At 32.2% G+C, this 15,000-nt stretch overlaps 1 non-coding gene across 1 annotated transcript; it reads right to left on the reverse strand.

The window, feature by feature from the left end:
• Positions 1-9,262: 9,262 nt before the first annotated feature.
• TRNAL-UAG (transfer RNA leucine (anticodon UAG)) lies at positions 9,263-9,342 on the reverse strand. The gene has a single exon. It is a non-coding gene; the product is annotated as a tRNA-Leu (tRNA).
• Positions 9,343-15,000: the final 5,658 nt, after the last annotated feature.

Here is a 15,000-nt window from a genome sequence, read left to right on the forward strand (position 1 = left end):
ATACATGAAAAAGAAAGGAGGTAGAAAAATTTTTGGATTTATGGTTAAAGAAGAAAAAGAAGAAAACAGGGGTTCTGTTGAATTTCAAGTATTCAGTTTCACCAATAAGATACGGAGACTTGCTTCACATTTGGAATTACACAAAAAAGATTTTTCATCGGAAAGAGGTCTACGAAGACTTTTGGGAAAACGTCGACGTTTGCTGGCTTATTTGGCAAAGAAAAATAGAGTACGTTATAAGAAATTAATCGGTCAGTTGAATATTCGGGAGCAGTAATTTAATCGTTCAAATTTTTTTCTTGTTTTATTATTTTTTTAGTAGTCTTATAGTAGTCTTAGATTTTTCATTTTGATGAGCCTCGCTTTGAGGAATTCATGGAATAATCCATTTTCATGGAATAATGAATTAAGGAAGAAAGGATATGAGTCTACCGCTTACAAGAAAAGATCTCATGATAGTCAATATGGGCCCTCAACACCCATCAATGCATGGTGTTCTTCGACTGATCGTTACTCTCGATGGTGAGGATGTTATTGATTGTGAACCCATATTAGGGTATTTACACAGAGGAATGGAAAAAATCGCGGAAAACCGAACTATTATACAATACTTACCTTATGTAACAAGGTGGGATTATTTAGCTACTATGTTTACAGAAGCAATAACAGTAAATGCACCAGAATTCTTGGAGAATATTCAAATACCACAAAGAGCCAGCTATATTAGGGTAATTATGTTAGAATTAAGCCGGATAGCTTCTCACTTGCTATGGCTTGGACCTTTTATGGCGGATCTCGGCGCACAGACTCCTTTTTTCTATATTTTTAGAGAGAGAGAATTAATATATGATCTATTTGAAGCTGCTACAGGTATGCGAATGATGCACAATTACTTTCGCATCGGAGGAGTAGCCGCCGATCTACCTTATGGATGGATCGATAAATGTTTAGATTTCTGTGATTATTTTTTACGCGGAGTTGTTGAATATCAACAACTTATTACACAGAATCCAATTTTTTTAGAGCGAGTTGAAGGAGTAGGTTTTATTAGCGGAGAAGAAGCAGTAAATTGGGGCTTATCGGGACCGATGTTACGAGCTTCTGGAATACAATGGGATCTTCGTAAAGTAGATCCTTATGAGTCTTACAACCAATTTGATTGGAAAGTCCAATGGCAAAAAGAAGGGGATTCGTTAGCTCGCTATTTAGTACGAATTGGTGAAATGAGGGAATCCATCAAAATAATTCAACAAGCTGTAGAAAAAATTCCTGGAGGACCTTATGAAAATTTAGAAGTCCGACGCTTTAAGAAAGAAAATAATTCTGAATGGAATGATTTTGAGTATAAATTTCTTGGTAAAAAACCTTCGCCCAATTTTGAATTGTCAAGACAAGAGCTTTATGTAAGAGTAGAAGCCCCAAAAGGTGAATTAGGGATTTATCTAGTAGGAGATGATAGCCTTTTCCCCTGGAGATGGAAAATCCGTCCACCCGGGTTTATTAATTTGCAAATTCTTCCTCAGCTAGTTAAAAAAATGAAATTGGCTGATATCATGACGATATTAGGTAGTATAGATATCATTATGGGGGAAGTTGATCGTTGAAATGATAATAGATAGGGTAGAGGTAGAAACTATCAATTCTTTTTCGAAATTGGAATTATTAAAAGAAGTCTATGGACTGATATCGATTCTACCCATTTTGACCCTCCTTTTGGGAATAACAATAGAGGTACTCGTAATTGTGTGGTTAGAAAGAGAAATATCTGCGTCGATACAACAACGTATTGGTCCTGAATATGCTGGCCCCCTGGGCCTGCTTCAAGCTATAGCAGATGGGACTAAGCTACTTTTTAAAGAAGATATTCTGCCATCCCGAGGAGATATTTCTTTATTTAGCATTGGACCCTCTATAGCAGTCATATCAGTTTTATTAAGTTTTTTAGTTATCCCTTTGGGATATCATTTTGTTTTAGCCGATCTTAGTATTGGTGTTTTTTTATGGATTGCCATTTCAAGTATAGCTCCTATTGGTCTTCTTATGGCAGGATATAGCTCAAATAATAAATATTCTTTTTCAGGCGGTCTACGAGCTGCTGCTCAATCCATTAGTTATGAAATACCATTAACTTTTTGTGTGCTAGCAATATCTCTACGTGTGATTCGTTAAAATAGATCTTTTTCCTATAAAATCCATTAACTATTTATATTCCTTTTCTTATTTAGTATTTGGGTTGGTAAGTTAAACTAGATAGCTATATGAGTGAAACAAAACAGCTTATAAATTTGTAGTAAAAAGAAAAAATCTCATTTCCTACGTACAAGAAAAAAGTGGAAGTAAACATAAGCAGTGTAAACTCTTTATCCCAAGGTTGATATTTTTTAATTAGTCATCATATCTTGAAGCGGCCAAGAATAAAGGATTCACGATATGGAATTCCATTACTAGAATACTCCTAGTTATTACTATAACTTAATAATCCATAAGAAGAATCCACCAAAAGTTAGTGAAGGGTTAGGAACACTAAAGTACATAAAGGATTAGTAATGGAAAATCTAAAACATTAGAGATTTTTGCCCATAAAAGGAATCATAATAAGGACTTGCAATTTGTAGAAATTATCAAGTAGTACTTTCTTCGGATTCCGATCCAGAGTATGTTCCCATTCACTTGTTAAGGAAATGGCTATCAAGAACGAATTAACCCTTTATCCATTTTTTCTTTTTAAATACCCCCTCCCTGGGGAAAGAAGAATAGTAAAAAAGATATGGAGTGCACTAGAAAAAATTTTCATTATTTCCTTCCTCTATCCATATTCATGCAGAATTGCTCATGAACTAATACCCAACTCTTTCCATTTATTAATTGAATTCCTATAACAAGTAACAAGTGTTTTATTCCAAGATTAAGTTATTACTGAACAAAGAAAAATTTTCATTATATTATAAAGGATGAGATCAATTCGGAAGCGCTTTTTCTTATTCTAGCAGACGGAATTCCTTTGGTCTAATTTAGGACTTTCAAATCTATTTTATTTTATCTAATTCTATCTACGCCCCCGGGGCTAGGAACAAAACAGTCCTTTCCTTTTTCTGATCATAGAGAAGCCGTATGAAGCTAAGGTTTCATGTACGGTTTTGAAATAGCGGTGGGAACTGTGATGTTATCACCGACTATGATTATCTAACAGTTCAAGTACAGTTGATATAGTTGAAGCACAGTCAAAATACGGTTTTTTTGGATGGAATATTTGGCGTCAGCCTATAGGTTTTCTGGTTTTTTTAATTTCTTCTTTGGCAGAATGTGAAAGATTACCCTTTGATTTACCAGAAGCGGAGGAAGAATTAGTAGCAGGTTACCAAACTGAATATTCCGGTATCAAATATGGTTTATTTTATCTTGTTTCTTACCTAAATTTATTAGTTTCTTCTTTATTTGTAACAGTTCTCTACTTGGGCGGGTGGAATTTATCTATTCCCTATATATCCTTTTTTGATTTTTTCCAAATGAATAAAGCAGTTGGAATTTTGGAAATGACAATGGGTATATTTATTACATTAACTAAAGCTTATTTATTTCTCTTCATTTCTATCACAATAAGATGGACTTTACCGAGGATGAGAATGGATCAGTTATTAAATCTTGGATGGAAATTTCTTTTACCTATTTCCCTGGGCAATCTCTTATTAACAACCTCTTCTCAACTTGTTTCACTATAAATAAGATAATACAATAATAGTAAGAATATTTTCAACACAAAAGCTCTCTCAAACAAGAGAAAGAAACATATCTTTTTCATAGATATTTAGAATGAATATGTTCCCTATGGTAACTGGGTTCATGAGTTATGGTCAACAAACAATACGTGCTACAAGGTACATAGGTCAAAGTTTCATAACTACCTTATCCCACACAAATCGTTTACCTATAACGATTCACTACCCTTATGAAAAATCAATTACACCAGAGCGTTTCCGAGGGCGAATCCACTTTGAATTTGATAAATGTATTGCTTGTGAAGTATGTGTTCGCGTATGTCCGATAGATTTACCCGTTGTGGATTGGAGATTTGAAAAGGATATTAAAAGAAAACAATTGCTTAATTATAGTATTGATTTCGGAGTTTGTATATTTTGTGGCAATTGTGTTGAGTACTGTCCAACAAGCTGTTTATCAATGACTGAAGAATATGAACTTTCTACCTATGATCGTCATGAATTGAATTACAATCAAATTGCTTTAAGTCGGTTACCAATCTCCATAATGGGAGATTACACAATTCAAACAATTAGGAATTCGTCTGAAAGTAAAATAAACAAAGAAAAATCTTCGAATTCAAGAACGATTACTGATTACTAAACTTTGATTTTGTCTTTCTGTTATAAAAATCTAATAATTCTTTATTAAACTTTAAAATTAAACTATAAAGAAAAACGAAAAACTACTGCTTATTGGAAATTATTTCTTATTTTAAATCAGACTAGATTTTCGTGATATAATATAATTTATAACTATAAGTTTATACACAAAAAAATACCCTAATCCTTTTTTCCTTCCTTGAATCCTTTAGTTTTAGTCAGTTCATGAAAAATTTTATACTATTAATTTCTTTTTATCCATAATGGATTTACCTGGACCAATACATGAGATTCTTATGCTATTTGGGGGATTTGTTCTTCTACTAGGGGGTCTAGGAGTAGTATTACTTACCAACCCCATTTATTCTGCCTTTTCGCTGGGATTAGTTCTTGTTTGTATATCCTTATTCTATTTTTTATTAAATTCCTACTTTGTAGCTGTCGCACAACTTCTTATTTATGTGGGAGCCATAAATGTCTTGATCATATTCGCTGTAATGTTCGTAAATGGCTCAGAATGGTCTAAAGATAAGAATTATTGGACTATTGGAGATGGGTTCACTTCACTCGTTTGTATAACTATTGTTTTTTCACTAATGACTACTATCCCAGATACGTCGTGGTATGGAATTCTTTGGACTACAAGATCAAACCAAATAGTAGAACAGGGTCTCATAAATAATGTTCAACAAATTGGAATTCATTTAGCAACCGATTTTTATCTTCCGTTTGAACTCATTTCCATAATTCTTCTAGTTTCTTTAATAGGTGCAATTACTATGGCTCGGCAATAAGAAAACTTAGAAAAAGTACAAATTATAAGAATTGCAAATCTAAAATAAATAACTAAAGAATCACAATTTTGATTTAGTAAAATCCATCTACTGCCAACAAATACCTCCTTTTTTTTTTTTTTTTTTTTCTTTTGTTGTGTAATTGTTCTATTGTAATTAATTGAATCGGTTCAATTCTTGCCCTCATATTGAAATGAATCGAGATTGATAAGGAGTTAGTTAATGATGTTTGAGCATGTACTTTTTTTGAGTGTCTATTTATTTTCGATTGGTATCTATGGATTGATCACAAGCCGAAACATGGTTAGAGCTCTAATATGTCTTGAACTTATACTGAATTCAATTAATCTAAATCTCGTAACATTTTCTGATCTATTTGATAGTCGCCAATTAAAAGGAGATATTTTCGCAATTTTTGTTATAGCCCTTGCAGCTGCTGAAGCCGCTATTGGACTATCCATTCTTTCTTCCATCCATCGTAATAGGAAATCCACTCGTATCAATCAATCTAATTTATTGAATAATTAGACTTTTGAATAATTAGACATAGAATCCTCTAAACAAAGGCGCACATATTAAAATAAATAGAAATCAATACTATTTTCTTAGTATTATTTGAGAATATCCATTTTTTTTAGTAGATTATTGCATAGTATTCTTTTTCACTTAAATGAATTTTTGTATTTGTAATTCATTGATATTGCAATTTGAATATTGCAATAATTTATATTGAAAAGACGATAGCCAATTTATTGGCTAATTCGAATTCGTCTGTACAATTCGTAAAATTCTTTCTTATTTCTTATTTATTGTTGAAATCCAAAATTAAAGTCTCTTGGCTCTCTTCACGCTTTCTCACAAACAGATTAAAAAATAGATTTTTTTTTTTGAAGTTTGGATAAACCATTGCTTCGTCTGGTGTCTACAATACATATGACTCATTATAGTACTAATTTCATTTTTACCAGATCGAAAAATTTTATGTTGAAAAGAAAAATTTATAGATCCAATGTCACATTCCGTAAAAATTTACGATACATGTATAGGATGCACTCAATGTGTACGAGCTTGTCCAACAGATGTATTAGAAATGATACCCTGGGATGGATGTAAAGCCAAGCAAATTGCTTCCGCGCCGAGAACCGAAGATTGTGTGGGTTGTAAGAGATGTGAATCTGCCTGCCCGACAGATTTTTTAAGTGTCCGCGTTTATTTAGGGCCTGAAACAACACGTAGCATGGCTCTATCTTATTGATACGTTACAAAAAACTTCACTCGAATCGTCTGATTCCTCTTTACCGAAGAAGCCTGTGCTCGAAATAATCGAGCACGGGCTTTTCTGGTCAAAACGTATCTTGTCTTTATCACTTTATCATGAGTTATTTTCCTTGGTTAACAATACTTGTTGTTTTGCCGATATTTGCAGGTTCATTAATTTTCTTTTTACCTCATAAGGGAAACAAAGTCGTTAGGTGGTATACTATATCTATTTGTTTATTAGAATTCCTTCTAATGACTTATGCGTTCTGTTATCATTTCCAACTGGAGGATCCCTTAATCCAATTAAAGGAGGATTATAAATGGATAGATGTCTTCGATTTCCACTGGAGATTGGGAATCGATGGACTTTCATTAGGATCTATTTTATTGACAGGATTTATCACTACTTTAGCTACTTTAGCAGCTTGGCCAATTACACGGAATTCGCGATTATTCTATTTCCTGATGCTCGCAATGTATAGTGGTCAAATAGGATTATTTTCTTCGCGAGACCTTTTACTTTTTTTTATCATGTGGGAGTTAGAATTAATTCCTGTTTACTTACTTTTATCCATGTGGGGGGGGAAGAGGCGTCTATATTCAGCTACAAAGTTTATTTTGTATACTGCAGGCGGTTCCATTTTTTTCTTAATCGGAGTTCTGGGTATGGGCTTATATGGTTCCAACGAACCAGGATTAGATTTGGAAAGATTAATTAATCAATCATACCCTGCAACCTTGGAAATACTTTTATATTTTGGCTTCCTTATTGCTTATGCTGTCAAATTGCCGATTATACCCCTACATACGTGGTTACCAGATACCCATGGGGAAGCACATTATAGTACATGTATGCTTTTAGCGGGAATATTATTAAAGATGGGAGCATATGGATTGATTCGGATCAACATGGAATTGTTACCTCATGCTCATTATCTATTTTCGCCCTGGTTAGTAATAATAGGAGCGATCCAAATAATCTATGCAGCTTCAACTTCTCTTGGTCAACGAAATTTCAAAAAAAGAATAGCTTATTCCTCTGTATCTCACATGGGTTTCATAATTATAGGAATTGGTTCCATAACCAACATTGGACTCAATGGAGCTATTTTACAAATATTATCCCATGGATTTATTGGTGCTACACTTTTTTTCTTGGCAGGAACCGCTTCTGATAGAATGCGTCTTGTTTATCTCGAAGAACTGGGGGGAATATCTATCCCAATGCCTAAAATTTTTACCATGTTTAGTAGCTTTTCAATGGCTTCTCTTGCCTTACCAGGAATGAGTGGTTTTGTCGCAGAATTAGTAGTATTTTTTGGACTAATTACTAGTCCAAAATTTCTGTTAATGCCAAAAACACTAATTACTTTTGTAATGGCAATTGGAATGATATTAACTCCTATTTATTTATTATCTATGTTACGCCAGATGTTCTATGGATACAAGCTATTTAATGTTCCAAACGCAAATTTTGTGGATTCTGGACCACGAGAACTCTTTATTTTAATCTGTATCTTTTTACCAGTAATAGGAATTGGTATTTATCCAGATTTTGTTCTCTCCCTATCCGTTGACAGGGTAGAGGCTCTCTTATCCAATTATTATCCTAAATAGGTTTGCTTTTTTTTACTCGTCTGCTCTATTAATGCAGAAATAAGTAAAAAAGTATATAATGCAGAAATAAGTAAAAAAGTATAATTAGATCTATCTCGAATTTTTGAGAACCCTTTGATAAGGCGTTCAAGGGGTTCTCAAATAAAACATAAAAGTAAAAACCTTCATTTCATGAAGGTTTTATTTTATGTAATCATTTAGGTGTTAATGTAAACGAACCATAACTATGTAAGCCTATTCCTAATAGATTTATACCAAAATAACAAATCCAAATTATAAGAAATCCTATCAAAGCTATAAGTGCAGAATTCGTACCCTTCCAATTTGGATTTGTTCTACTATGTAAATAAATTGCGAATATGGTCCAAGTAATAAATGCCCAAGTTTCCTTAGGATCCCAATTCCAATAGGATCCCCAGGCCTCATTAGCCCATACTGCTCCACAAAGAATACCTACGGTTAAAAGGGTAAATCCTAGGCTAATGACACGATAACTCCAAGAATCCAAACGCTCCGTTAATTGATATTTGTAATAATTTGGAAATGAAGGGACAGAGGTTCTTTTTAAAGCACTTCTTTTTGCATAAAAATATTTAATATCACTAAAGAAAAATGTTTTATTTAAAACATTTTTTTTCTTTTTAGAAAAGAAATGGAAATTATTTCGAAATCTAATGATTAGAATAGCGGCAGATAATAAGGATCCGCACAAAAGAGTTGCATAGCTTAATAACATCATACTGACATGCATCATTAACCACTGAGATTGTAGAGCAGGTACTAGTATCGTGGATTGATGCATTTCAGTTAAAAGACCCGATGTGGCAAAGCCTTGCGTTAAAATAGTACTTGGCGTAGTTATTGTGCTTAAATCATTTTTAGAGTTCTGTATTTTAGGAATGGTATGAAGAATATACAGGGCCCATGAAAGGAAGATCAATGACTCATATAAATTACTTAATGGAAAATGTCCCGAGGAAGCCCAACGAGAAACTAAGAATCCTGTTATAGAGAAAAAAGTAACTATCATTCCTTTTTCTGACGAATCGCGTAATCCTCCAAGTTCACGAACTAATAAGGTTATAAAATGAATCGTAATCACAATTGAAATCGTTGAGAAAGAGATATGAGTTAGTATATGTTCTAAAGTTGCAAATAGCATAAGGGGAAGGTCCCATTACAAAATTGTAAATTTCGAATTGATTTCTAATCTATTGTATTCTTTTTCAAGAATGCCGCCACTCGGATTCGAACCGAGATGCTTGAGCACTGCTTCCTAAGAGCAGCGTGTCTACCAATTTCACCATGGCGGCTAACTTCAAATAATAGGTAACTTAAAAGAATAATAGCTATTATCTTGGGAATCGTCGATATTGGGAAAGTCCATAAAATTTAGGAACATTAGAGTTTTCATTAAAATAGACTTCGTTTGGTAGTATCGTTTCCATTTTTTTTTTTTACAATAAACTCTTGCTTTGCCCAATAGAAACACAAACACTGCTTGAAAGAGTTGGAACTTCTTTTTTCTAACTTGCAATTATAGAACTAATTTTTTCTAATTAATTTCCCCTTTACATTTTGAAAATTCTTTCAATACAATGAAAAAAATCCAAAAGGGTTTCTATTTAATGATGAAATTAAAATAAAATGGATAAATAGAAAAGGCTTTTTGGATTTTTTAAAAATTTCTAGAATGAAAGTCTTTATGCTCTTATTAATAAGATTTACTAACCTTATGATTTTGGAGAAGATAGGTGGAAGTTGTAAGTCCTATTGTAAGAATACTCCACTTTTCATAATTTTCCTAATAGAATATGAGGATTCTATTAGGAAAATTATGAAAAGTTCATTGATAGGAAAAGAATACTTAGCACACAGTATACCAAACAAAACTTTTTTTTTCTTGTATATATAAGATAAGAGGGGTTTTTTGTTCTAAGAATATTGTACCGAGTAATTCGACACATAAAAGTACATTCAAAGAAGAATCCAAATTATTAAATAATTGGAATTCTTTTTTGATAAGTCAATTCATATTATTCCAAAATCTTATTATTTGTTTGTTGCCCAGAAAAACCCTTTGGTTTTGGATGCTCATTACCGCTCGAAAATGATCTTGATTTTACTAAAGAATAAGATTGTACTATGGAAAAATAAGTCTTTTTCTTCCAAATATTTTTACGAATACGCTTTTTTGACATTGAAGTACGTTTTTTTGGAACTGCCATTCAAAAAGGAAATTACTTTTTTCTAGTTGTATGTGAAAGACATCTATTGCTGCAAATCAATCCTTCTTTCTTCTTTTTATTAGTATTTATACTTAGATACTGAAAGATACTTAAATTTTGAATTATTTTTTACTTCATTTTGTCTAATGCGGATAAGACAACAAGAATTTTTTAACATTTTTTCTTTATATATTTTATACTTTTTTTTTAATAATATAGAATATATAGAAGGGTTTCTCATTTAAATCTATTTATATCTATTTATATATCAAGTATACTCCATATATAGATATATGGTATGGAAGCCTATCCCCCATATAAGATAAGACGGGGGGATAAAAAGAAGGGAAAATGAAAATAGTTAATTAAGTTCAGAATGGTATTCCATAAAGGAAAGGAATTCCAATCAAAACAAAAAATACTGAGTCTCTTAAACAAGACATTCTAAAACTTAGGTAATTTATAGTCATTAGAATTTTAGTTCTATATGAAGTAAGGACTATTCGATAATTTCTTATAAACATAGGTTTTCATTGGAATTCACTCAATCAGTTAATTATGGAACAAGAGAGCTGTTTCATCTTTGTTTTAAAGAAATATAAAAATGAATTATGAATAGAAAGTAAAATGATTCCACTTTTTTTTTTTTATTTTTATAAATATCTTTATTTAGTTAATAAAATAACTTCGTTACCTAGTTATTTTATTAACTTTTTTAATTTAACCAACTAAACCCATTCTTAATTTTTAATTATTTCAATGAGATAAATTTTGGAAAAATTAAGAATTTCAGTATTTTTTCTTATTCTTTTTATTTATTCTTTCAGAAAGAGATAAGAATTGGTTTGGTGAATCGGAAACAATTTTATAGAAAAATTGAAGTAAAAATTGAAGTAAAAATTGCAATTTCTTTTCTTATGGAACATACATATCAATATGCATGGGTAATCCCTCTTCTCCCACTTCCAGTTATTATGTCAATGGGATTTGGCCTTATTCTTATTCCGACAGCAACAAAAAATCTTCGTCGCATATGGGCTTTTCCTAGTGTTTTACTCTTAAGTATAGCTATGGTATTCTCAGTTCAACTGTCTATTCAACAAATAAATGGAAGTTCGATCTATCAATATCTATGGTCTTGGACCGTCAATAATGATTTTTCTTTAGAATTTGGATACTTGATTGACCCACTTACTTCTATTATGTTAATACTAATTACTACTTAGGAATCCTGGTTCTTATTTATAGTGATGGTTATATGTCTCACGATGAAGGATATTTGAGATTTTTTGTTTATATAAGTTTTTTCAATACTTCCATGTTGGGATTGGTTACTAGCTCCAATTTGATACAAATTTATTTTTTTTGGGAACTCGTGGGAATGTGTTCTTATTTATTGATAGGCTTTTGGTTTACACGACCAATCGCAGCGAGTGCTTGTCAAAAACGCTTTTGTAACTAATCGTGTAGGGGATTTTGGTCTATTATTAGGAATTTTAGGTTTTTTTTGGATAACAGGTAGTTTAGAGTTTAGGGATTTGTTCAAAATAGCTAATAACTGGATTCCTAATAATGGAATTAACTCTTTACTTACTACTTTGTGTGCTTTTTTATTATTCCTTGGTGCAGTTGCGAAATCCGCACAATTCCCTCTTCACGTATGGTTACCCGATGCTATGGAAGGGCCCACTCCTATTTCGGCTCTTATACACGCAGCAACTATGGTTGCTGCGGGAATTTTTCTTCTAGCTCGACTTCTTCCTCTTTTCATATCTTTACCTTTGATAATGAGTTTTATTTCTTTAGTAGGTACAATAACACTATTCTTAGGAGCTACTTTAGCTCTTGCTCAGAGAGATATTAAAAGAAGCTTAGCCTATTCTACAATGTCTCAATTGGGTTATATGATGTTAGCTCTAGGTATAGGTTCTTATCAAGCTGCTTTATTCCATTTGATCACTCATGCTTATTCAAAAGCTTTATTGTTCTTGGGATCCGGATCCGTTATTCATTCAATGGAACCTCTTGTTGGATATTCACCAGATAAAAGTCAAAATATGGTTCTTATGGGCGGTTTAAGAAAATACATTCCAATCACAAGAACTACTTTTTTATGGGGTACACTTTCTCTTTGTGGTATTCCACCTCTTGCTTGCTTCTGGTCCAAAGATGAAATCCTTAGTAATAGTTGGTTGTATTCGCCCTTTTTTGGAATAATAGCCTCCTTTACTGCAGGATTAACTGCCTTTTATATGTTTCGGATATATTTACTTACATTTGATGGGTATTTGCGTGTTCATTTTCAAAATTACAGTAGCACTAAAGAGAGTTCCTTGTATTCAATATCCTTATGGGGAAAAAGGATACCCAAAGGAGTGAATAGGGATTTCGTTTTATCAACAACGAAGAGTGGAGTTTCTTTTTTTTCACAAAATATACCAAAAATTCAAGGTAATACAAGAAATAGGATAGGATCCTTTACTACGTCTTTTGGGGCTAAAAAAACTTTTGCCTATCCGCATGAAACGGGAAATACTATGTTATTTCCTCTTCTTATATTACTACTTTTCACTTTGTTCATTGGATTCATAGGAATCTCTTTTGATAATGGAGGAATTGGTAATGGAATAGCAGAGTTAACCATATTATCAAAGTGGTTAACTCCCTCAATAAACTTTACCCAGGAAAGTTCTAATTCTTTTGTAAATTCATATGAATTTATTACTAATGCAATTTCTTCTGTAAGTCTAGCTATCTTTGGTTTATTCATAGCATATATCTTCTATGGATCCGCTTATTCTTTTTTTCAGAATTTGGATTTAATAAACTCTTTTTACAAAGGAAATCCTAAAAAAGAATTTTTAGATCAAGTAAAAAAAAATATATACAGTTGGTCATATAATCGTGGTTATATAGATATTTTCTATACTAGGGTCTTTACCCTCGGTATAAGAGGGTTAACCGAACTCACGGAGTTTTTTGATAAGGGTGTTATTGATGGAATTACCAATGGAGTGGGTCTTGCTAGTTTTTGTATAGGAGAGGAAATTAAATATGTAGGGGGAGGTCGAATCTCGTCTTATTTATTCTTTTTTTTATGTTATGTATCTGTGTTTTTATTCTTTTTTCTTTCTTAAGTTAAGGAATTTACAACAAGTCTCTTGCAAAAATAACTATCCTATCCCCTTTCTACAATCTCTCTATATCCTTGTTACATAAGGTAAGTATTGTATAATAGTTCGGTTTTCCGCGATTTTTTCCATTCCTCTGTGTAAATACCCTAATATGGGTTCACAATCAATAACATCCTCACCATCGAGAGTAACGATCAGTCGAAGAACACCATGCATTGATGGGTGTTGAGGGCCCATATTGACTATCATGAGATCTTTTCTTGTAAGCGGTAGACTCATATCCTTTCTTCCTTAATTCATTATTCCATGAAAATGGATTATTCCATGAATTCCTCAAAGCGAGGCTCATCAAAATGAAAAATCTAAGACTACTATAAGACTACTAAAAAAATAATAAAACAAGAAAAAAATTTGAACGATTAAATTACTGCTCCCGAATATTCAACTGACCGATTAATTTCTTATAACGTACTCTATTTTTCTTTGCCAAATAAGCCAGCAAACGTCGACGTTTTCCCAAAAGTCTTCGTAGACCTCTTTCCGATGAAAAATCTTTTTTGTGTAATTCCAAATGTGAAGCAAGTCTCCGTATCTTATTGGTGAAACTGAATACTTGAAATTCAACAGAACCCCTGTTTTCTTCTTTTTCTTCTTTAACCATAAATCCAAAAATTTTTCTACCTCCTTTCTTTTTCATGTATTTTTCTGATCAGGAAAAATACAAAATTATGTCAGTTATTTTGAAGTTATTCTAATCTCGTACACACACAAATTTGCAATTATTCATCTACTACTGGAATTTGGATTTATTTTATCGATGCAAATTGGATTTGGATAGAAGGGTACATTCTTTCTAATATTTTAGATAGAAGAAATGTTTCTTCTATCTAAAATATTAGAAAGAATTTTGCTGATTTATTTATTGCTATATGCAATTTATGGAATTGATACACCATTTAATTGATATCATTTAGCAAAATGAAACACAGCATATGCATCCATCTTTTGGCTCGAGAATTTCACGGGATAGAGATATGGTATAAGAAATAGACTATTAAGTAACTCTAAATGAATTGTGGATACATCTGTATCCTTAACATACTGAAACGATTGTCATTATTCGTATCAAACCAATAGCGATTCATACAAGCTAAATCTTCTAATCAATGGTGGGCCAATAATGAATTTTTTTGCATATGTATTAAGACGCTTGGCCTGATTTCGAAATTGTCCAGAGTTTTATATGTTGTTTTCATTGCAAAATGATGGGTCTCCTTCCATAACTTTCCAATTACGAGTACGAGAATTGAAAGACATGAAAATTCTCAATTCTCTACGGCGTCTAGTAGATAGAAACAAGAAAATCAGAAGAATCTTTCTCTCTATTCACTATCATTCCGCGTCTTCGACTTCTATTAGTTTCTTTTCTTCTTTAATGCAATAGCTATAGTTTGATATAAGAATCCATTTCTCAAAGTAATGGAAACCATTCTCTTATAGGAAATGGTTCGAAAATCGCTATTCCACCTTTTAGGTATCGTGAAAAGTGATACCTGTGAAGATCGTGCATTTCAGTCAAATTCAGATCCGTTTTTCGAGTCCATGATAT

This window comes from Triticum urartu, unplaced genomic scaffold (assembly GCF_056163025.1).
Source record: "Triticum urartu cultivar PI428250 unplaced genomic scaffold, HENAU_Tu73 scaffold2, whole genome shotgun sequence".
Classification (NCBI taxonomy): Eukaryota; Viridiplantae; Streptophyta; class Magnoliopsida; order Poales; family Poaceae; genus Triticum; species Triticum urartu.